This window comes from Humulus lupulus, chromosome 3 (assembly GCF_963169125.1).
Source record: "Humulus lupulus chromosome 3, drHumLupu1.1, whole genome shotgun sequence".
Classification (NCBI taxonomy): Eukaryota; Viridiplantae; Streptophyta; class Magnoliopsida; order Rosales; family Cannabaceae; genus Humulus; species Humulus lupulus.
This window is the reverse complement of record NC_084795.1, coordinates 93,199,693-93,226,433: the sequence shown is the minus strand read 5'-3', so window position 1 is coordinate 93,226,433 and position 26,741 is coordinate 93,199,693.

Here is a 26,741-nt window from a genome sequence, read left to right as displayed (position 1 = left end):
TATTTCCTCCTAAACTCCCTAACTCCAAATATATCTCCAATTATTCATTTCCATTATCCGATAACTCAATTAAATGCCAAATATCCAAAATACCCCTTGACTCGCCCCGAGTCGGGTATTGGGTTCTGTTGTGACTTTCTCGCTAACTTGTTCCCTAGGATCGTCTCGTGCCGAGTAACTCAAACAAACCCAAATAATAATGTGGTCTCACACATATATCTCATATATGCACATAAATATACAATTATGCCCGCAACAGGCCAAATTATTAAGATTGCCCTTCTAATAAGAAACTGGCCCACATGCATATTTAATACTCCTAAAAATGCACCACAAGTTATATTATCACATAATTCACATAATCACAATCAAATATATCAAATAAACATATATCTCCATATATTTCTATCCTGGCCCCCTAAGCAAGGCCCTAAGCCTCATTAGGAAAATTTTGGGACGCTACAACTATCCCCTCCTTACAAAAATTTCGTCCTCGAAATTTTACCTGAACAGATCGGGATACTGAGTCTGTATATCTGCCTCCAGCTCCTAGGTCGCTTCCTCAACCTTGTTGTTCCTCCACAATACCTTAACTAAAGTTATAGTCTTGTTCCTCAGGACCTTGTCCTTCCTGTCTAAAATCTGAACTGGATGTTCTTCATAGGATAAGTCTACCTCCAGTTCCAGATCCTTTATAACTCAGTACGTGAGTTCCATGAGACACATACTTCCTCAACATGGAAATATGGAATACACTATGCACACTAGACAATGCAGGGGGTAAGGCCAACCTATAGGCCACCTGCCGGATCCTTTCCAGGATCTCAAATGGTCCCACAAACCTAGGGCTCAACTTGCCCTTCTTCTCGAACCTCTTCACCCCTCTCAGAGGTGAAACCTTAAGGAAGACATAGTCTCACACGTGGAACTCCACGTTCCTCCACCTCGGGTCTGAATAGCTTTTCTTCCTACTCTGAGATGCGAGCATCTAAGCTCTAATCTTCTCCATAGCCTCAGTGGTCCTCCGAACTACATCAGGACCAAAATATATTCTTTCACCCATCTCATCCCAGTGAATGGGCGATCTTCACTTCCTACCATACAACATCTCATAAGGTGCTACCCTAATGGTAGACTGGTAGCTATTGTTATAGGAAAATTCTATCAGAGGCAAATATTTACTTCAGGACCTTCAAAGTCCAACACACATGCTCTCAGCGTATCCTCTAATATCTGGATAATTCTCTTAGACTGACCATCAGTCTGAGGATGATAAGCTATACTGAACTTCAGCTGTGTACCCATTGCCCTCTGCAAACTTCCCCAAAACTTGGATGTAAAGAAAGGGTCCTTATCAGACACGATAGACCTCGAAATCCCATGAAGGCGAACTATCTCTCTCACATAGAGATATGCATACTTGTCAATCGTGTAATTCATCCTCGCTGGTAGAAAATGAGCTGATTTCGTATATTGGTCTACGATGACCCAAATTGAATCATGCTGGCCCACTGTCCTAGGCAACCCTACCACGAATTCCATCGTGATATCCTCCCACTTCCACTCTAGGATATCCAGAGGCTGTAACAGCCCTGCTGGCCTCTGATGCTCAGCCTTGACCTACAGACAGGTTAGGCACCTTGCCACATACTCAGTCATGTCTTTCTTCATCCCAGGCCACTAATATAAAGCTTTCAGATCATGGTACATCTTTGTGGTGCTCGGATGTAGATAATAAGGGGTAGTATGAGATTCATCTAGAATATCTCATCTGATCCCGGTGTCCATCAGAACGCAAATTCAATCCTTGTATCTCAACAAGCCCATACTTGACACCGTATAGTCCTTAGCTATTTCAACTAGGACGTCTCTTCTAATCTGCCCCAACTATGGGTCAGCTAACTGCTTCTCCTTGATTCTCTCCAACAGAGTAGACTATAAAGTGATGTTGCCCAACTGGCCCATCACTAACTCAATTCCTACCCTAGTCATGTCATCAACCAATTTCCTCGATATCTGCCTGGCACTATATAATTGTCTTCAACCCTTCCAGCTTAAGGCATCTGCTACCACGTTGGCTTTCCCAGGGTGATAAAGGATTTCACAATCATAATCCTTTACCAGATCTAACCAACGTCTCTGCCTCATGTTCAGATTCTTCTGAGTGAAAAAGTATTTTAGACTCTTGTGATCAGTGTATATCTCACACTTCTCACCATACAAGTAATGCCGCCAAACCTTCAGTGCAAAAACTACTGCTGGAAGTTCTAAATCATGTGTAGGGTATCTCTATTCATATTCCTTCAACTGACATGATGCATAGGCAATCTCCTTCTCTGTTTGCATAAGTACACAACCCAGACCCTGCCTCGAAGCATCACAATAAACTACAAACTTGTCCCGATTTGTAGGAAGGCTCAAAACTGAAGCAGTGATCAAACTCTTCTTGAGCTTCTGGAAGCTGTCTTCACACTTATCTGACCAAACAAACTTTTGATTCTTGCGTGTTAACTCTGTCAACGACGACGCAACCTTGGAGAATCCTTCCAAAAAATGTCTGTAATATCCTGCCAATCCTAAGAAAATCATAATCTTTGAAGCGTTCCTCGGTCTTGGCCAATCTCTGACCGCCTCAATCTTCATCGGATCCACCATAATTCCATCCTTACTGACTATGTGACCTAAGAAAGTCACCTGTGGCAACCAGAATTCGCATTTCTTGAACTTCATATACAACCTGTGTTCTCTCAACCTTTGTAGTACCAATATGAGGTGCTGCTCGTGTTCTGTCTCTATTCGAGAGTATATCAATATAACGTCAATAAAGACGATCACAAACTGGTCCAGGTAATCTTTGAACACCCTGTTCATTAAATCCATAAATGTCATCGTGGCATTAGTCAATCCAAACGACATCACCAAAAACTCATAATGCATGTACCTAGTGCGAAAAGCTGTCTTCGGTATATCCTCCTCCCTGATCCTCAGCTAGTGATAACCAGATCGAAGATCTTTCTTAGAGAATACTGTTCTACCCTGCAACTGATCAAACAAATCATCAATCCTTGGCAGAGGACATCTGTTCTTGATAGTCAACTTGTTCAGTTCTCTATAATCGATACACATTCTCAGAGAACAATCTTTCTTCTTCACAAAGAGAACCGGTGTGCCCCATGGCGAGAAACTGGGCCTGATAAAGCCCAAGTCTAATATTTCCTGTAGTTGAACCTTTAGTTCCTTCAACTCAGCTAGTGCCATCCTATAAGGTGCCCTAGATTATGGCTTTGTCCCTGGCGCCAATTCAATCACAAACTCAATCTCCTTGTGTGGGTGTAACCCTGGAGAATCTTCTGGAAACATGTCCAAAAACTCATGGACTAATCGGGTCTATTCTGGTCCCACTGGCACGATCTGAGTGGTATCCACCATGCTAGCTAAGAACCCAATGCATCCCCCCTGCAATACGTCTCTAGCTCTAAGTATATATATCATAGGTATACGAGGTCCATGCACAGTGCCAACAAATACAAAGGGGTCCTCACCCTCAGGCTCAAAGGTTACCATCTTCTTCTTCCAGTCTATCGTTGCCCCATACTTCTCTAGCCAACCCATACCCAGAATAATATCAGAATCAGTCATCTTTAGCTCTACCAAGTCAATTGATAACTCCCTGCCATCCACTGTAACTGGTAGTGTTCTAACCAATCTCTTGGAAACCACTAACTCACCAGTAGGCAACATCGTACCAAACCCCACAGGATAAAACTTACATGGTCTACACAACCCATCTATAACCCTACTAGCAACAAAAGAGTGTGTAGCACCCGAATCAATCAAAACAGTATAGAAGGTTCCAGCACTAGAAAGCTGACCTATAACTACCGAGGGACTAGCCTCGATCTCTGCTTGGATCAAGGTGAACACCTGAGCTGGTGTCAGGCTGTCCACTTTCTTCGACTCCTCCTTTCTGGCTCTCAGGCAATCTTTCTATAGATGCCCCACACTACCATAAACAAAGCAGGCTTTCACCCGACATTCCCCAATATGGTGCCTCCTGCACCGAGTACATTCTAGGAATGCTCTCAAAGTCTCATCGCCACTTTGGCAGCCCATCTGTATGCCCCGTGGCCTCCTATCTGGCCCTGTAGCTAAAATTGTATATGGAGTCTTCTTCTTCTGATCATTGGGGCCTCCACCCTACCAAAACTTGTAAATGGAGGTCCTGGCCTCCTAGAATCCCTTCTGGCTGCATTGTCACGCCAGGTCTTATACTCTGCGCTCTTAGCTGTCAGCGCCTTCTCCACGGCCTGTGCATAGGCAATCAATTCTGGCACAGTAGTAATACGAACATCCTAGGTTATCATAGGTTGTAGCCCCTTAAGAAACCTCTCTCTTCTGGTCCCATCAGTGAGCACCAGATCCCCGACAAACTTTGCCAATCTGTCAAATTTCAGGGCGTAGCCAGTCACTGTCATGTTATCCTGAAGTAACTTGCTAAATTCCTCAGCATTCGCAGCTTTAACTACATCGTTGTAGTATTTCTCATTGAACAAGGTTCTAAACTCTTCCCATTCCATGGTGGTTACCGCTATGGTCTAGGATACCACCTCCCACCATATTCGGGCATCTTCCTGAAACTTATAAGTGGCGCAGGCCACTCTCTCGTTACCACCTACCCTCATAAAATCAAGGATGGTAATTATCATGGTCATCCACTGCTCAACCTTCAGTGGATCTGAGCCGCCCTCAAAGACTAGAGGGTGTTGCTTCATGAACCTCTCATACAGGGGTTCCCACCTATCTCCCCCTGCCTGGGGCTGTACAACTGCTGGTGCCTCTAGCTGTATTACTGCCGCTACCGCGGGTTGTAGGTTCCTGCCTCTCTAATCTGGCTTGCATGTCAGCAAGCACCTGTTGCCAGTTTTCTGGAGCTGGCGGTGGGGCCTGGCCTTGGTCATTCCCTTCACTGGCCTGTATCTCTTGGCCGGCCAACCTTTCTGACCTTCGAGGATTCATACTGTTACCCAATCCACCCTACAATGATCAAATTGGTCGTTAGGTAAGTAATAACTATACCTCTTTCCGCCTGACAATCCAAGATTAACAGATACAAACAAGTGCAATGCTAATAAGTATCCCATCACGCAATATATTCATTTGTGGTGCTAATAAACATTTCCTGATATCCATCAACAATTAACAATGCACATAAACATATCCAAGCATTTACACAAGTATAACATAGCTAATAAGCATGTTCTTTCAATCCCTGTGAGTATTAACAGTGCTAATACGCATTTCCTGGCCCATATACAAATAATAGCGCTAATAAGCGGCTCTCTTGCATTCACAAGCAGTAACTATGCTAATTAGCACATTCTTTATTATTCATGCAGCAGTCAAGGGCCAGGCTCTATCAGATTATCTCATGCTTCCTATACAGACATGCAGATAAGACATTCATATCATGTTTAAGCATTTAAACATATAAACACCTAATAGTTACTGAACCCTGAGTCGAGCTTGTCTTTAGTGGCGAATGTACATGCCCAGGCAGTCTTCAGGCACCCTTAAACCTTGGCAGCTCTGATACCAAGTTGTAACGTCCTCCTAATCCAGGACCATTACATTGTGTACTTTAAATTGCGTCAGACTCATTGATTAAGTCATTTGGCTTAAAACGTGTAACTATGGTTAATGACAAGGGTTAGGGTTAAAAATTTTGGTCAAAGGAATCGTTGACTCTTATTAAAAAAAAGTTTCATGAATTTGTGGGATCCCAAAATATTACAACCAAATTCTTAAAGAAACATAGGTATATAAAAAATTACATCCAGCTGACCTAAGCGGCAAAAGCAGGGCTACTACCTTAGTTCCTATGAGATAAACTTCGGCAGTGGTGGTCGAGCAGCCGCATATGTACATGTCACCACCGAAGCTCTCCAACTCATGGCTGGTCAAGCATTCCTTTCCATTTACCTGAACCAAAAAGCACCTGTGAGCCAAGGCTCAGCGAGAAAACTATACATGTGCATAATAGAACAATACAAAATCCCAGAAACTTATATAGCATCTCCAGCTATAATAACCTACATATATAATCAATCAGTTACAAAAAAATGGTCATTGAACAAATTTAGGGTCACTGCCTTGAATAGGTGACCATATAGCCAACCCCAGGGCCTATGCCCTAGTTATGTGATCATAGAGTCACCTAGGGCCCTCGCCCTTAGCTCTGAGTAACTAGCCATAGAACTGGCCCAACACCTTTGGTTTTTCAAAGACCATAGAGTCAGCCAACGTAATAGTACGTTGCTGGTTTAGGCCTAAGCCATTCGACCCGCACGCAGCGCGCTTTTGCCGTCCTCGACTAATATGTCAAGCCCTGATCCAGGTATTCAAACATCAAAATAGAATCAAATATGAATAGACATATCCCAACAAAAACAAGTACGAACGTATGTTAACAACATCGAATAACCATACTCATAATACTAATCGTACTTATTTAATGGGGTCGCAGGCCCTAACCACAGAATCTATGCGATAGACATAAAACACTTAAGCAGGTATAGAATGTTCAAGTAGAATCATTCAACATGTGCAACAATAGCTAAAACATAAACGTTCTCAGGGGCCCATGCCCTAATCATGAAACTTGAAAACAATCGGGCCAAGCCCTAACCATATATAACACGTATTGGGTGCAATTTTCTTACCTCATGTCCGAGTATAGTTTAAAATAAGGATGACTCTCGAGCACGATTCCAGTTTCGAGCCCCTAGCGATAACCTAGTCACAACCATAATATAGGATTCCATCAATAATGAGTAAATAAAGGCTTCTAGACCAAGTCCTAGCCTCCGGGGCCTCAAATTCCACTAAACCGGGTAGTGGAATTTATCCCGAGCCCTAAGGTAAAGGTTCCTGTTATTAAAAACTCCCTAAGGCGAAAAATGCCCAGACGGGCGCGACCTGACCCTGAGGATCGTGGCACGCCCCTCCTATCCAAGAGCCTCCCACTTTGTCAAAGGGACATGGGCCGCGACTTGCCCTTGAGGGTCGCAACGGGCCTCCTAGGGCCTTGGGTTCAAGCTGAGTCACAACCCCTCAAGAATAAAGCCACGATGTGGCCCTACGAACCCAGGATTTTTCACACTTTCCAATAGCCAAATTCAATCCAAACTATTCCAATTTTACCCCGAAACCACAATTCAATTTCCACTACAGTAAATTACATCTTCCCAGCAGCAAAACCCAAAAAGAATCTAGTCTTAAAACTCATCAAAACACCAACTTCAATTCTTGAGCTAAAAGGTTAAAGAACACCTCAAAGTAGCCATGGATTGTACAGAAATTCAACTATAACAGAGAGTTTGAATGGTTACCTTGCCTAAATAAAGATCCTCTAACCACAAGCTATCCAATTCCCAATTCCAAGCCTTCAACTCTTTGGTTTCTAGCCAAAAATCCCCTTTGAACATCAACAACTAGCTTAAGAATCATTTGAGAGAAAGAGAGTGAAGGAGAGAAAAAGAGTCGGTTAGTCAGCTTCTGAGTGTTTTTGTGTTTTGTCTTTTGTTTCCTATGGCTTAAGTGACTTAAAGTAATCCTGATGGTCGGGGTACCAAAAACGTCCCCGAGGGAAAAATGGTTAACTTCTCTAGTATTTCCTCCTAAACTCCCTAACTCCAAATATATATCCAATTATTCATTTCCATTACCCAATAACTCAATTAAATGCCAAATACCCAAAATAACCCTTGACTCGCCCTGAGTCGGGTATTGGGTCACGTTGTGACTTTCCCGCCAACTTGCTCCCTAGGATCGTCTCGTGCCGAGTAACTCAAATAAACTCACATTATAATGTGGTCTCACACATATATCCCATATATGCACATAAATATACAATTATGCCCGCAACGGGCCAAATTATCAAGATTTCTCTTCTAATAAGAAACGGGCACACATGCATATTTAATAGTCCTAAACATGCACCAATAGTAATATTATCACATAATTCATATAATCACAATCAAATATATCAAATAAAAATATAATTCCATATATTGCCATCCTGACCCCCTAACTAAGGCCCTAAGCCTCATTAGGAAATGTAACGCCCTACTTCCTTAGAGCCGTTACTAAGTGAGTTTTTAAGACAAAACAATGTGCAATGAACTCGCTAACCGAGGTTTTGAAACAAAAGTGTGACTAATTAAAAGTTAAGGCTGTAATCTTAGAAAAATGCGTTGTTTCAATAAAACTTCTAGTATTAAACATTGGGGATCCCAAAATGAGGTTTAAAAACTATTTACATCTTAAAATAAGTTTACAATTGATCAGTTATAAAAATCATAGATTATTACAGCCATTTTCAAATAAACCCCCAACCAAAGCAGTCAGGCAGGCCAAACATGTACGCGTCGCTTCACGCTCTCCGTACTCATGGTTGGTTGACTCAGTCTTTGCCCTTACCTGCAACACGGAGCACCCGTGAGCCGAAGCCCAGCAAGAAAACTCATGCAGAACATAACATATGCAAATATACAGTTAATCATATCAGATAGTCCACAGATAAACAAGTCAACCATTAGACTAAGCAAACACGGCCATGCCGCCCCAGAAGCCTTACCGAAGCCTGGGGTATCGGTTCACACCGTAAGGATAACACATGTATCCACCGGGCCCTGCCCTGACTATAGCATCCCATGTGCTAAGTGTTACTTCCGGCCCCGCTGCCGCACCCGGCCTACGCCCCTCTCGGCCCTTGCCGTACATTTTATTATAATCACACATATAGTATAACACAACAACATTCGAACGAATAATAATTCATTTAAGTCTGCATCCTAACATGTCATGCAATATAGGGCCATGCTCGGAAATCATCTCATCATGCAACACGCAATATAGGGTCGTGCCCCGCAATCACACTATGGGCCCATGCCCTATCCTACGGGTGTTATAGTTTTCTTACCTTTCCAATCAATAGCTTAGATCACCTGACTCCTTGAGCACGATCCCACTCGAGCCTTAGCGCACACCTAGGCACAAACATAGGTCAAAGTCAACACCAAACCCCAAGTCCGAATACCTAGCCTCGGGACCAATCCCGAGCCCCCGGGAAGTCCTAAATCCCCAAAACAAAGTGGCGGAATCGAGCCCCGAACCCTAGGTCAAAATCCCTCATCAAAAACCCAAAAATTCACCTCTGTGAACAGTGCAGCGCTACAGCACTCTAAAGAGGGTGCTGTAGCGCTACAAGCAGAACACTCCCCCCAGAACAGGGGCTAGCGCTACAGCGCCCACTGACTAGCGCTGTAGCGCTAGTTGCAGCCCAACAGAACCCGAAAATCGCATCTTGCGATTTCCTTCAACCAATTCAACCCCAAACTTGTCCAAACCTTTTCCAAACCCAAAATCAAGCTTATAAACACCTTTCACTCATCCCAAGCTTCCCAAGAACTCAAAACCCAAGCACATTCAACCCAAATCTCAAAATTCACCATGAACAACCCTAAACCCAGAAATTCAATCAACAACAAAGTTAAAAGCTTAGAATTCTTACCATTGATGCAAATTTCGACCTTGATTCAACCATAGACCTCCTTAGCTTGTTCATCATCAAAGCTTGCCCAGAAATTCCCTAAAATTCCCATCAACTCAGCTCAAAACACAGCTCAAACCATCAAAACCCTTAAAACTGAAATCTCTAAAACTTACCTCAAAAGTTGATGTGTTCTTGCCAAATCTTCAAGTCTAACCCAAGATCCTTGATGCTCAGCCTACCATTGCTCTCCACTAAGCTTTGCCCCAAGAAAAACGGAGAGGAATGGTGCAAGAATGCACAAACCGTTCCTTGAGAAAACCCCCCCTGTTTTCTCTCTTTTCTTTCTTTCCTTTTTCTTTCTTTTCTTTTCTTTCTTTCCTTCAGCATTCTCACTCTCTAACAATCCCACTCACTATATAAAGCCCTATAAAATCTATCTTTAAAAGTCAAATGACCAAAATGCCCTCCCTATTAACTCTAAGCCCTTTTGTCCAAATAGGGCCATTTTAGTCATTTTACCCAATTCCCGCTAATCCTCAAGTGTCTCTAATATTTCCCGTTGCTTTCCAACACCTGATAAACCACCAAATAAATATCCCCCATCATCAAAATAAATCTCAATCTATTCTCTGAATTCCTGCTTATACCCCCAGGCTCGCCCCGAGCCGGGTATGAATTCCCGCCATGACTTACCGCTAGCCTGCTCACTGGGATCGCCTCGAGTCACAAATCACAGATACACCCACATACCACTGTGGTCTCAACAATCATCACATAACAATTCAGTTATGCCCAACATGGCCAAAATTACAATTATGCCCTTCTAACACGATCCGGGCCTACATGCATACTAATACACACAGTCATGCATCTCAGATAAACAGATAGTCATATAACATGCTTTAAATCATAACCATGCGTTTAATTCATTAAAATCACACATAAATCCCATCATGCCCCCCCTGGCACGCTAATCAAGGCCCTTAAGCCTTATTAGCTAATTTGGGTCGTTACAGGAAAATTTTGGGACGTTACATATTAGATCCCTAGTTACCCATTTTTGAGCTTCGTGTAAATATTTTTGTTGATTGACACTTATTTTGAGCCTATTTGAAACTTTATTATTTTTCTTTCCCTTTGATTTATACCACGAGCATATGAAAAGTGATTGAGGGATGGTTTATAATAGAGTTTATATTTGGAAATTTGTGTCAATAGAAGAAGAAAAATTGAGAGAGAAAGAAAAATAATATTGAAAATGAACTAAAATCCAATTGAAAATATAAGGAAATAAGTTTGGTGGAGTGTAGTTTTATTAGAAAACAATGAAAAAAAAAAAAGAAAAAAATTCATGTTTATGAATTTTCTCTCAAAACAAGAAATAATGAGTGATTTGGGATTGTTTTGGGTTTTTAAGGTTGATACTAAGAGTAGTTTATTTTTTTTGTGTGCTTATGGTATATTTGAGCTTAAATGACTTTTTCACCAACCTTTACCTAAGCCATTCAATTATAAGCCATGAAAGTCCTATTGATTTTTGCGCATGTGTTGTCTACATTAGTGGAGATTATTAGTAAGAATCGTAAGCTTATGCGTTAATGATATTAATTGATTGTAATGAAAAAAAATTAGTGAGCAAGAACTAATTCAAATGAATTTTATTTATTAATCATAATTAGGAGAGATTTTATTTTGGTTTGGACCTAAGTATGTTGGAATAATGTTTTGACTGAAATTCTGGACTAGTGGTTGATTTTCTTGAATATTATATAAGCATGTCATTCATAATATTTTGAGGCTTGAAATGTTGTTGTTGGCTTGATTCATTTTGTGTTAGTTGTTCTAAGTTTTTAGTTTAGTTTGTGTTTGTCTTTTCTGTTATTTACTCGAGGGCGAGTAAAGGGTAAGTTTGGGATAATTTGTTAAGTCTATTTTAGTGTTGTTTTAGACTGTATTTTAAATATGTTTTTAGTCTTTTATGTTATTTTGTGCAGTGTTATGCTTGTTTTGTTTATGTTTTCAGACTTAAGCGACAAATATGTGGTTTGACATGGAATTGGTGAAAAGCGAGCTAAAGTGATGCTAAATATGGATGATCTATCAAAGTTATTGTGTCAAGAAACCTCAGAACTTTAGGAGATGATGAAATACAATTTGACATTGAAAAATGTTGAATTATGTGAAAAAAATATTTTGAGCCGCGACGATTGCATGATGAGCTGCAACGCTAGGACAAACAGAGACGACCATTTTCTGGAAACGGTGGAGCCGCGACCCTTAGAGGTGCGCCGCGACGCTAGAAAAAAACCATTTTGAGTCGTAGTTCTTGAATGTCGAGCCACGACGCTGTCGAAGTTAGAGGCGAATTGGTTTTTAGAATATCGCAGGGCCGTCGCGGCGCCTAATTGCTGAGTCGTAGTGCTTGAGTCCGTACAGCCAACGAAGCCCAATTTTTATGAGGGCAAAATGGTCTTTTCATAGGGAATCACTAAGGTTATTATAGAAACATAATTACAAGCGATTCAAATCACTTCTGGCCGTGGAAAACAAGAGGAACATGGAGATCAAGATTGGGAATTCATCAAGAGTTCTATTTCTTTTCTTCTTGAATTTCTTTTTTCTATGTTATTTTTTGAATAAATGGATGTTATGAATTTAGTTATGAACTAATTTTATTTTCTAGGGTTTTAATGTAGTCTTTTGATACTTTATTATTAGTTAATGCAATATCTGTGATTTCTTTTTCTTCATTGTGATCTATTAAATTTTGTGCTTAATAAATGTGAATAATTTGACATCGTTATTTACACTACTTATGAGTTTGATTCAAAATGTGAGAGGTGAGAGTTAAATATGCTATAGTTGAATAGACATAGATTTCGATATAGGACGAGAGCACCTATATGGTTTGTGTTACTTTTAGGATTTCTATTCTTATTGCTTACCTTATGTTTGGAATTTATCACAGAGATTTAGAAAATTAGTATATGGGTTGAGAGATTTATATATCTTAATAAGAATATAGATTATTTTAGTAAATCTACTATCACGATAAAAGAAATAATAATGGAAATTGTATTGATAAAGTAATAAAGTAGATAGATGATGAAATTAAATATCCTAGGTTTACATCCATTTGAATTAATTTGCCATTATTATTTGTTAATTGTTAGTTTTGTTAATTTTTACTTTTGTTCGTGTTATTCTTGATTTCAAGATTTATTAGCCAAATAGAATTAGGAAATTAATTATTGGTAGTTATTAAACAATTTCTGTGTGACGATATTCTACTTAACACTATTATTACTTGTCTACGATTGTGTATACTTAGACATTGAAATTATTGAAACAATAATTAATAAATATATATTTTTAATTAGTTTTTAAATGTATATTCCATTAAATATTTAAAATATTCCATTAAAGTTAACAAAAAAAAAAAAGAGTTAAAACCAAGAATTTTTTCTGCCATCTAAACACTTTTTATGTAAGAGGTAAATATATATATATACGCACAATTGTAATTGACTGTTTTAACTATATTTTTTGCACTATAAATTATTCAGAATTTTCAAAAAACTGATGGGATATCTGTTATAACTATAATATATAAAAAAGAAATTTGAATTATAAGATCAAAAGTGGTATCTTCATCATATATAGTGTCTTCATCATGTATAGAATTGCCGTATAATATTAATTGAGGTCATATTGTAGTACGTAGCTAGTCCATTGAGCTAATTTACTCATAATATATGATTATATACAATAGAAAGTTAAGAACTATATTGTGGTTCGTTCTCACTCTCTTTAATCCTTGTATAATTCTAGTTTGTTATATTGATACAAAGTAACATCACTTTTTAGTATAAACTCTCTTTCTCTCTCTAATTTTTTTTATATATATAAGGATAAAATGTAGTTATAGATATGTATAATCATTGTATTAAATGTACAAAATAATGTATCAAAGACACAATTATGTATTATTTATAAATTTAAATCTTACTTATTGAATCTTATTTCAACCATTGTGATTATTAACTATGCCGTATAATTATTGTCATATATATTTATATAATATATACCGTTTTATAATATTTATATACTTTAGTTTATATTTACTACAAAATTATTTAAAATTAAGACAATCGAAATCAGTTATAAAAAAAAAATTCTTAACCAAATTTTTTGGTAGAATCAGCTTCCTCACAAAGTATAATCTAATCTCTATATTTTATTAAAATCCTATTATGAACATATATGTATTAATGTATGATGCTATTATAAAATTTGATACAAAATAATGTGACCAATTATGTTATAAGTATTACGGGGTATTGAAATGTCATGGAATAAATGTGTAGAAACCATAAGTCATATTTATAATTTGATGACGGGCCATATTATAAATATAAAAAACAGATATTATTATCAGGGAATATATATACTGTTGTGGTCCCCAAGAAACATATTCTTTGGTATTCTCGCATTCCCCATCACAGAGAAATACACACAGAGAAATTGATTTCTTGGAAGATCAATAATCTTCTATGCAATCTCCATCAATGGCTTCAGGTTAGTGCTTCCGCTCTTGTGTTCTTCTTCTTCTTTAATTTAGCAAAGGTTCTATAGAAACATGTTTTAGGGTTTATCATTTATGCACTTATAGTAACATGATTAAGATCTGGGAAATTATGTTGAATACTAATGTTTATGTGTGTTGCTTAAGTGTATTTTTATAATCCTAACAAGTGGTATTAGAGCCACCTTTGCTGAATATATTGAAGGTTTGATGATATAGTTTAAGAAAATTTAGGGTTTTCCAAAGTTAAGGTTTTGATCATTTCATATATATATAGATGATAAGGTTTTGCTAAAAATTTAGGGTTTTCCAAAGTTAAGAATTTCCTTGAACAAATTGAGGAACGTTTTGCAAAAAATGATAAGGTTGAAATGAAAACACTTCTTGGTTCTTTGATGACCATGAAGCATTTGAGTCAAGGAAATGTAAGGGAGTACATTATGGAAATGCACCATATTGTCTCAATACTTAGGACACTTAAGATTGAGCTTTCTGATGATGTGCTTGTGCTTTTGGTTTTGTTAACACTTCCTACACAGTTTAACAAATTTTAAATTAGTTACAACTGTCAAAAGGAGAAATGGACTCTCAATGAGCTCATTTCTCATTGTGTGCAAGAGGAAGAAAGGTTGAAAAATGAAAAAAAAATTGAAATTGCTCACTTGGCCACTGCTCCTACAGATAAGGGTAAGAAAAGTAAATCTAAGAATGAAGCAGCTAAGGGTCTAGCCCAAAAGAAACAACAGAAGGATTCAAATGGTTGTTTCTTTTGCAACAAGTCTGGACATGTGAAAAAAGATTGTACCAAGTATCATGCATGGTGTGTAAAGAAATATATGATTCTTACTTTGGTCTGTTATGAGGTTAATTTATCTTCAGTACCTAGGAACACTTGGTGGATAGATTATGGTGATACTACTCACATAAGTGTTTCTATGCAGGGTTGCTTGAGCTACCGAAAGCCAAGTGATGGTGAAAGACACATCTTCGTGGGAAATGGAAAATCGGTGGAAGTGGAAGCGATTGGGCAATTTAGGTTGTTGTTAGGAACTGGTTTTTATTTGGATTTGAAAGACACTTTTGCTGTACCGTCTTTTAGACAGAATTTAGTTTATGTTTCTTTGTTGGACAAATTTGGATATTGTTGTTCTTTTGGAAAAATTCAATTTAGTTTTTCTTTAAATTCAAATGTTGTTGGAACTGGTTACTTGAATGCTTATGAAAATCTTTATTTGCTAGAAACAATTGCGTCCTATAATGAAACCTTGCATGTGGAATCACGTGGTACTAAAAGCAAATTAAATAAGGAAAATTCAGTGTCATTATGGCATAAGCGCTTAGATCATATCTCAAAAGGTAGAGTTGAGCGTCTTGTGTCTGATGGCATTTTAGAGTCTCTTGACTTCACAGACTTTGATGTTTGTGTCGATTGTATCAAGTGAAAACAGACCAAAACTAATAGATTAGGTGCCAACAGATCTTCAGATGTCTTAGAATTGATTCATACAGATATTTTTGGGCCATTCCCTATAGCATCAAGGAATGGTCAACAATATTTCATATCATTTGTAGACAATTACTCACGTTATGGGTACCTATATCTCATACATGAAAAGTCTCAATCTCTGGATGTGTTCAAAGATTATAATGCTGAAGTTGAGAATCAACTCAACAAAAGAATTAAAAATGTTAGACTTGATTGTGGTGGTGAGTACTACGGTAGATATGATGGCTCAGGTGAACAACGTCCAGGACCATTTGCTAAATTCCTAGAGGAATGCAGTATTGTCCCACAGTACACCATGCCAGGATCACCTAGCATGAATCACTACAAGAAAAAAATCTTTTAATAACACCGAAAATGTGTTATCAAAACATACGATAAAACTTTCTGATGTGTTAAGACCGACTATGTTATCGTAGGTCAGGGTACTTTACATAACACTTTATCAGTGTTATACAGATGCGTTATTGTACTGTCAACGATAACACAATTTCTGTGTTATTTTAATATATAGATAAGTGTTGAATTATGTTATTTATAGTTGATTATATAACACTTTTTTTGTGTTATACTACACTTTAGGATAACAATTTTTTTGTGTTATACTACACTTTAGTATAACACATTTTTTGTGTTATACTATACTTTAGTATAACACATTTTTTGTATTATACTAGACTTTAATATAACACATGTGTTGTGTTATACCACACTTTAGTATAACACATGTGTTATATTTGCTTAGAGAAACATAATCTTTTTTTACTTACACAAAATTAGGAAAACAAATATGAAAGTTGAAGCCAAATAAGGTAACATAAATAGATTTTTATTAATTACTCAAAATGTAATTACAATATTTAGTCTACTAGTCTAGGCTTAAGAAATCATATTACAACATAATTTATGCCCAATTTAGATTCCTTTATCACTAAATACAAAACAAGAAATGTACACAAAAATTAGTGAAATACATTCTTCCATTCTAAAGGCCTTAACTACAAATGTTGTCAAGAATTGCTCCAAAGAAACCACCTCAATATACCTGCACATTGTAATAAAAAAGTCATTTTATTATTAATATGAAGAAACAATTCATACATTTTGTACTAACTTCTATCCCCATTTATTTCTTCTCTAAAGACCTAGCAAGGTTAATTCCTTTCTGTAAAGTTCAATACAAACATAGCATTTATGTGTAAATAGCTTTGGCAAAATTCTCTCTGTGATAGGTAACCAACAGGGCATCAAGTATGGCATCCAAATTAACAAGTAGAATGTGAATATGGCTGTTAGAGGTCCTTTATGAAGCCCATGCTATTCCTCTTATTCTCCCAAAGTTTCTCTTTCTTTCTAAGTTCGAAGTGGGAAATGTGTTTAGAGTTAGGTTATGGGAAACAAGACAAACAAAAACTGGGAAAAAAAAACAAAAGTGGAAACGTTATCTTTTTGTATTAATAAACTAAAATCTGTTTCTTGTCAAGAAAGCGAAAGCACTAGCTTTCCAACTTAGATTTCACGAGAACTTCTAAGATTTCTAGTTGCATAAATTTTTAAGTTTTTTAGCCTAACTAAATAACCATACACACACACCATACCTGAATCATGTGCCATACACACCGCCAAGCTTTTCGAGAAAAGACAGGAGCCATAATTTCCACAAACCTGAAACATATTCAGAAGGTACTGTTAAACTTTACACCGTTCAAAATATCTTTCCATAAAACAGAAACATATTCATATGAGAATCACTTCCAGGTGGGCTCTATCTCATGCAAGTGGCTCTTGTGACTCAATTCATAAAAGCTCAAACCATCCAAACACGACTTTAATTCATTTTATAAGTAAAAATCAAATATTGAAAATCAAATGGATTTGTTGCAGAAACATTGGGTAAAGGCCAATTTGATATATTATTATTTAGATAATTACTGTGTCTTGTATAAGACAAACTAAAGTATCAAACAAAAACTCTGGAAATTGTCATGTTTTAAGTTCATATATGGGAATATGACATTATAAAAAAGGAAACCTCATCAAAATTCTTCCAGAAAAAGATGCTTTCATAATACTATGTGGTAATTCATTTCAAGAGGGAAACTATAATATTTTATGAACATAAGAAAGGTCCAGCCTAATTCATTGCAAGTATAAAACAATAGCAAACAGGGGATAGGATATAGCAAAAAACACAAAATAACAAAGAAACCCAACAATAGCAACAAACAAGATTTCTAATGGAAATTCTCAATCCCCGGTCATTACAATGCAAGCTGGATTGATGATTAATTTATACATAGCTATTAGATATGAAGAGCATGAAGAAACAAACTATCACCAATATCAATCAAATCAACTATTACTGGTAAAAGATGCTGTGGGTAGTGGGTACTAGTCCAGCAGTCCTTATGGTTTCAAATTTTTTGCAATAAATAAGAAGAAACGTCGCTAAAGCTTTTTATATTCTAGAGAAAGCACAAAAATTACCCTCAAATTTTATTCTAGAGAAACTATATAATGAGAAGTAAAATCACGCAATACAACACTCAAATTTTATTAATCAAAATTATCCATCATAACATAACATACTCACAGCAAAAGAAAGGCCTTGCTTGAAGCACCATAAGGTGGGACCAAGCAAGACACCAAATATCAAAGGTGGGTCATGATTTTTCTTCTCAAGAAATGAAAAGTTGCATTTCTACATGCAGCTTTTCTTCCATGGAATTCAAACAAAGAAGTTGGACTAGAAAGTCCCCAAAGTGATTGACCTAACTGAATCTCAAGTCTTCTTCAAGCAGCTGTATGGGAAAACAAGTCTAGTCTACCCTTACCTAGTCTTCCACCAGGAAAAGAAACTCTATACCTAATAAACTTACAATAGAAACTTGAACAAAACTAAAAGAACAGCTCCCAACAGTAAAGAAACAGAGCCAAATGACTCTGTTTATTTTGTTAGCAAACTATGGGATTGATTTTTATTTTGTTTTTCTTTCTCATATCAGAAAAATAAAGTTACAATTATGCCTAGCATCTCTAATTTAACAAATAAGTAAAGCAAGAAAGAAGGAAATAAAAAAGAAAAGAATAGCAGAAAAACCACAAGGGTAAAAAAAAAATTGCCCAACATACACTACATCCAACCAATAAGAGAAAAAGAAAAATCTAAAACGCAACTATAATGGAGGCTATCTAATTGCCAGAATAAATAACTATACAAAAGGAGCACCCAGCAGCATAAATAGAAAGTAATTAGACAAAAGGGTTGCAGATGTGGTAACTTCTCTATAGGCTGTTGTACAAATTTATAAAAAGAAAATAATACATGATGTGTAAATGTGACAAAATTACCATATTCATTTCATACACCAAGAAACACTACTTGTGCAAGGAAACCTCTAAGAGTCAGACCAATGACTAATGCTATTCCCAGAACAATAGAAGAAAAGCTTCAGACAAGACATAGTATGGAACTAAAGAAATTCTACATGTTAGCATTTAGAGTGAAGAAAAGAAAAAATCAAAGAGGGTATGAGTTAAAAGGATTGACTCACTCAAACCATTACTATCAGGAACTTTATAAATGCTTTCTCTTGTCAAACAATAATACGAAGTGAGATGAGATTAAAAAAAAGTTTAATCTTTATGCAATGAAAAATAGAAGAATTTCATAGCCATTAGCAAGATACAAGAATCACAAAAGTAGCGCTAACAGACCTCAAGCCCCTCATCCTGCTCCCAAGCAATGCCAGGTCCACTATACATATTCTTGATAAGCAAAGTGAAAGATTTATCAGGGTAGAAATGGACTCTACTACAACGTTGACCAAACCGACAAGCTCCAGTTTTTAAGTGGAAAGGACAATGAGCTCTATCCTGTCATACATACAAAAAAAAATACTTAGATACCATGTTCCTCTTAATCATACCAGCAAACACAAAATGAGTTGAACACATAGATAAACTCAAAAAATATAATAATAGTCTAAGTAGAATGATTATAATAATTTGATTTCTATAGCAATCCAATAAAGAGAAACAACAAACTAAGTGGTTCGTACCAGTAACTGTTGTAGGGAAGCAGGACAATCTGAGAGATATTTCACTGCAAGAGTCAAAAGAACAGGAACTGAATCCTCTCCTGGGATCATCATATCTATAATGTTATCAGCTATTAGATCATCTGTTAATTGACCACTTGTGTCATTTAGAAGAACATCTATTACATCTCTTGGAGCCTTTTTGGTGATCATCCCACTACTACTTTTCCTGGCTTCTAAAATTTTCTATACTTGCTTCACCATTTTTTTCTTTGCCTGAAAAGAGAAGAGGAAAAATATTTTGTACCAACATAATTAGTAATCATGAAATAAGGCAAGATGTGAGTAGTAATAGATTAATAATAACTAACTTACCTGTAATGATCTGTGAAGCCTAGTTCCAGGAATGTTTATTGGTAATGACATGAGGCCTGCAATGAATTCTTGAAATTGTTTTCTTAGAGACTCCATTTCCTCACCAGGATCCAAATTAATCAATGCCTTAACTAGTACTTGAAATGCAATCCGAGAGAGAGACCAAAAGGGGGTTTAGTCTTATATGTGTTATTAACTTTTAAAAGGTACCATTAAACATAATAATTGTGAATCAGTTTTGACAGACAATTATTCAAACAAACTTATTCTGAACCCCATAACAACTGGTTCACCTTTTCTATTTAGCAAATCATTTTCAAACCTAAGTAGAAGCCAGAGATAGGGTATTTCAAAAATCAATAATTATTACTTTCACTGTTTCACAGACAGATTCTTTATCCCCCCCAAACAAATAAATATTTATGAATATAAATAAATCACCCCCTAAAAATATCTTAACCACACAAAAAAGGCCAAAGGTTTAAACTTTAAAGATAGAAGGCATCTTTTGTTTTTTGCTGTGTCTACTTCAAACTCTTCCCAAAAAAACTAAACTCAGATGAACCAAGTAATAGTCTTTATTTTTTATTTTTCCTTTCTAAACTTCAAATATTAAAGAATATCCTCACAACTCATTCCCCAAGATCAAGATGTGTGAGAAAGAGAGCTTACATATTTGGTTTCATCCTGAATGTAGATGGGTCAGTCATGGCTCCAATTTGTCATAGATTCTTGGACATACTTGTACATGTCTCTCGTGATTTAAGCCTTGAGTTGTGGAGATTTAAAGAAGCCACCCACTAGTCCATGGATTCTCCTTTGCAAGCTTCCATTGATAAGCAAAATAGAAGACTTTCCCATTAACTCAGTCAGAGATTTTGGGTAAGAAGGCACAAAAACCTTTGCATCAAGTACCAACAGAAAGAAGTTGTTAAGAAACCCAATAGTTTTTATAATTTGACCCTGAATAATGAGAGAAAGAATTCAAGTTAAACCAAAGAGCTGCAAGTATCAACATAAATTATGAACTAATAGCATCCTGGAAATCATTGAAACATGATGAAGACAACTGAAACAACACAATATAACAAACCTCAACAGCTCCTGCATTCTGAAGTTTATACACAATAAATTGTAGAAATTTGAGATCATTAGCGATATTTTGATGTTCCACAAATTCCCCCCTAAGTATTATTCTGAAACTTGCTGGTAGAAATAGTTAAGAAATGCAAAAAAGAGATGAGTGAGAGAAAGAGAGAGAGAGGGAGCCGAGAGAGACAAAGAGAGCATAAATAAAAATGTAGAAAAAAAATACAAACCTGAAAAATGGGATAGATCTTGAGCTGAAATGGTCCTGCTCACAACATTGTAAATATTTTCCTTTATGAGTTATTGAAAAAAAAATACCAAAATGAATTGACAATGTTTTGCACCAAGGGTACAATGTAGAAGAAGAATAAAATTTACCAGTCTTAGAATATCTCCATGTTTCTTATCCTCTACTTCAACAGCTCTGTCTAGAATACCCCCTGATGTGGCATTAAATGTGGAGAAAAAGAAAAATTTACAAAATTAATTAAGTGAAAATCTGTCAAAAGAACAAATGAATTGAAGAAAAGATGAATTTTTCATAGGAGTTTCATTAAATTGCAGAGTGGGAACTCAAAGGGCTGTCCAAAAGGAAATAGAACAAATCCATTTAAAGTCAGAACAGATCAAACTCATATGACTTTATTTGATTAGTTATTATAATACATTTCTAATAGTCTAAACTTCTATGGTGTATAATTTTGATAAACTTCTTCATCAACAGAAGTTTAATGAAATTATACACCATAGAAGAATTCTACTATCATTACAACTGGTTCCTAAATAATCTGAATTAGAAATTTAGTACTATAGTTCTGAGAGATGGAAATTAAGAGCTAGAGAGACTAAAACCAAAATTCAGGAACAGGTTGAAACTGGGGAATGCAATCTTCAATATGAGAATCAATCCAATTTAAATTCAGTAGTTATCAAATGTTTTCACTGCCATAATCATAGCTGCCACTAAAGCAGAAGATCATATTGACATAAGTAAGTTCATACAATAGATATTTATGCTAAAAAATCTCCAACTCTCTCAAAGTTCAAGCATTACTTGGACATTGTAATTTTCAGCAGGAAGAATTAAATAAATCTTCTATTAATGGCATGATAAAGTAGCAACTGTGAAGATTGTTTAAAGAGAGTTCAAGAGTTAGTTATATAAGCTAATTCAGTGAGTGACAAAGAACTAGTGCAATAACAAAGTTTTATCGTGACACACAACTACTTATAACAAGACAGATGATAAGAATATTAGGCCTTCTTTGAGGTTTAATTATTCCATAAAAAATAAAAAGAACTAGTTACTAATTAGGCCTATTATTATTGGCTGAATATATGTCCAATAAGATTATAAGAAATGTACTAGGCATACTAAGTGATTATTATATATATTGCCTAGTGTTCTAAGGGAAGAGATATAAAAAAAAAAGTTGATTATAAACAAGAGATGCAAGAGAGTAACTTTAATAAAAAGAGAAAATCGTATACAAAGTAATAACAGGATATGCAAACTCCAACAAACAGTTATAAGAATTCAATATTTAGGTTTTCTCTAAGTGGATCAAAATTGAAAACAGCAGCTAAAAAATTCATCTTTTTTTTTCCAAATAAATTTCATCAAAGTTACAGTTGAGAACTCTAAGTATTGATTTAATCCTGCATAAGACTCCCCATTTCGTATATAACAGTCAACATGACTAGAGTGCAAATATTTAATCAAATATACTTTGTACTTTTCACACTTGTGTTTATTTAGACATCACATGAACAAAGACAACCAGAAATTTATAGAACATACCAGCAACATGAAAATAATGGGTTCAGCGAGGTTTTCCTGCTTTTCAAGTTTTGACCCATGACCTCTCCGTGAGATCGAGCCATCCATGACCCTCCGCAAGCCCGAGCCCTCCAACCCTGTCCATAGCCCTATCCGTGAGCTGCATTTGGAGTCTTGATCAAGGTCCTAAAATATGCAAACATAGAAAAATAGTATATTCATGCACAATTTTCAATAGAAATGAAAGAATATATATTGTACAATTTTCAATAGAAAAGAAGGTCCAGGAATTTTCATTATATATTGTAAAAGCCTTAGATATGCAAGTCATATTTGCTAGTCACCATGAACATCATATGTAGACCACAATTCAACAAAACAGGTAGAAGTAAAGTTTAAAATTATAAAAATCTGACAAAAAACTTACCAAATCTTCTGCATAGACCCCCACAATAACATATGGTACTCTTGCTGGGTTTAACATAGGGCCCAATATATTAAATACAGTTTTTACTTTCAGCTTTTTCCTGACTGAGCGGACAACCTTCATTGCTGGATGATATGTTGGAGGCATCATAAATCCAATGCCTGCTTCTTTCACATAGCTTGAAACTCCCTGTTATCAGGAGATAAATTGACCATATGATAATTAGTTCAGTTACACTCTTACAAGATGAGAAGCTGTTGCTGACAAAGACATTGACAAATATGAAATTGGTTTAGCATCTTATTAATTTACCAGCTTATTCATCTAAAACATAAATTTACAGCACCAACCTCAAGTTCCAGGTCGATAACTATCCCCAACTCTTCTAATACATCAGCACTTCCACATCGGCCTCTATCTCATCTAGCCTCCTCTTTCATTAGATTTAATTCACAAATCAATCAATACAGAAATAAATCAAAACATATACCCATCATAATCAAATATTGTTCAATATTGTACATTATTAAAATATATGTCTTAAACACATCATTTATTCCCCTAAAAAGACTATACTTATCTGGATAAAATTATATAAAGCCCAAACAATCTCTTTAAGCTTCACTGGCATAGTTAAAATATTTGAAATATATATGAGATACTCCAATAAATTATTCTATATACTTTCCTTCATAATGGCTAGGTGCCTCAATTTAACATTAAGGAGAAACAAAATAAAAATTAAGATTCATATCATCTTTAGGAATAAAATGTTTAAAAATATTATCTAAAAAATTCCTCTTCAAAGAATCAACTATTTAGGTCATTCCATAATATATACTTCAAAATTTAAAACTGAAATAAAAAAAAAAAAAGGCCTAGAGAACAATAAGGAACAACTACATTAGCCTATAGAAGAATCATTCACTAAATTTCACAATCTTAGTCCATTGAGGAATTTTCACACACACTTGGTTTGTATCATAAAAAAGGAAAGAAAAATATAAAAATAAACACAAAATCCATAATCCAAAATCCAAAATAGAAAATACAGCTGGGTGCATGTAATAGATATCTCTTTTGGAACCATGTTTATTTTCTTGCATATAAATATCAGTAGAGTGTGAAAAAGAAAGAGATGGCTTACCACTACATCTGGGCGAACTTGGAGGCTTCTGCTCGCAGGGAAGAACGAAGATGAAGGCTAAGAAAATAAACACACCCTGAAATTCATCGAACAAGCATAACCCTGAAAAGTCATTCAAAATACCCGAAGCACATATAAGAACTAAAAATCTCACAAAGACCTAAGCTACAGATGATGCAAATGTAGTATATAATCTTTCTCATGTAAGAAAACAAAATACAATATCAGAATCTAAAAATCAAGTTTGGCTGTGGAGATGATGCAAAATATTCTTTGCATCATTAAGGGAAATCCAGAAAATAAGTAGCTAACCAAATAAAAATCACAAGTCGGGCAGCTCCATACAAGAATCAACATCAGAATCCACAAATAGAGACCCATTCTCTCACCGCAAGTAGAAACCCACAAATAAGCTATTTACCAGTTGAGAGTTGCGACCCCTGAAGCTATACGCGAAGCACTCCAGAAAATGGGGCCTTGAAGCAGGCGAGCGACACTTTTCTTGGCACCAAGCAACGAGGAAAGGGCAAGGTAGAAGGTTGGCACCAAGCTACAGAGAAATGGGAATGGTGCTTGAACGGCGGTGACAATCGGTGGGTTGGCAGAGAGCAAATGAAAGAGGGAGAGAGAAAGAGATTTGGGGATCGGATATGGAGGGAGAGAGAAAGAGATTTGGGGATCGGTTTGGAGAAGAAAGAGATTATAATTTTTTTATTTAATTATTTTATAAATAAATTTTGATTATATTGGTACTGTGTGAAATTTGGGGGTGAAATTTGTGGGGGGGGGGGGGGGGGGGGAATAGGCGCCAAAATTAAGGCCCACATTCACCTATACACTTATTTATCTACTATAACACATTTTTAAAAGTGTTAAATTTTTGTGTTATGGAAATGGGGTTTTGTTGTAGTGAATGGTGTTGCTGAAAGATGCAATAGGGCTCATAAGGATATGGTAAGGAGCATGACTGATCATTCTACCTTATCCGAGTCCCTCTGGGGAGAAGCATTAAAGACAACAACTTATATTCTGAAAAGAGTACCAACTAAAGCAGTTGCAAAAACACCTTATGAGCTTTGGATAGGTCGAAAGCCAAGTATAAAGCACTTTCACATTTAGGGATGTCCAGCCGATGCAAGGCCTTATAAACCCCATGAAAAGAAATTGGACTCCAAAACTATGAGCAGCTACTTTATTAGTTATTCTGAGCGATCTAGGGGCTATAAGTTTTATGATCCCACAATTAGAAATATTTTTGAGACGGGAACCGCAACATTTTTTGAGGATGTTGAGTTTGGGGGAGAAATAAGGTAGAAACATTGCTTGTTGAGGAGGAATTGAATTCAAACTCAGTTGCTACTATCATTTTTTACAATGTTTAGGCTTCTACACCTGTAATTGTTCAAGGAATGAATCTAGAACCTCAACAAGACAATGTTGAACAAACTCCAATTCAAGATGAGGTAATTGTTTTAGAAGAACAAACTCAACAACCTTAAGAACCGGAGCCATTAAAAAGGTCCATAAGAGAAAGAAGAAATGTTATTTCAGATGATTATGTTGTATTTCTTCAAGAACATGAGGATGATAATGGAATGATGGAAGATGATCCAATCAACTTTCATCAGGCCATTAAAAGTTTTAACTCTCAAAAGTGGATTGATTCCATGAAAGAAGAGTATAAGTCTATGCAAGACAATAAATATTGGGAACTTGTCCCATTACCAGACGGTGCAAAACCAATTGGTTACAAATGGATATTTAAAACCAAGAGGGATGCAAATGGTAATGTGGAGAGGTATAAGGCGCGTCTTGTAGCTAAATTCTATACTCAGAAAGAAGTCATTGATTATATAAAGAATTTCTCTCTAGTTTCATCGAAAGACTCTTTTAGGAAAATAATGGCACTTGTTGCTCACATTGATATTGAGCTACATCATATGGATGTCAAAACATCATTTCTCAATGCAAACATTGATGAGACAATTTATATGGTACAACCGAAAAACTTTGTGTTAGAAGACCCAAAGAATATGGTTTGCAAATTGACAAAATCTATCTATGGACTCAAGCAAGCTTCTCGTCAATGGTATCACAAGTTTCATCAAGTAATTATCTCATTCGGTTTTGAGATGAATGTTGTTGATGATTGTGTATATCACAAGTTCAATGGGAGTAAGAATATATTCCTGGTTCTATATGTTGATGACATATGGCTTGCCACTAATGACATAGGCTTAT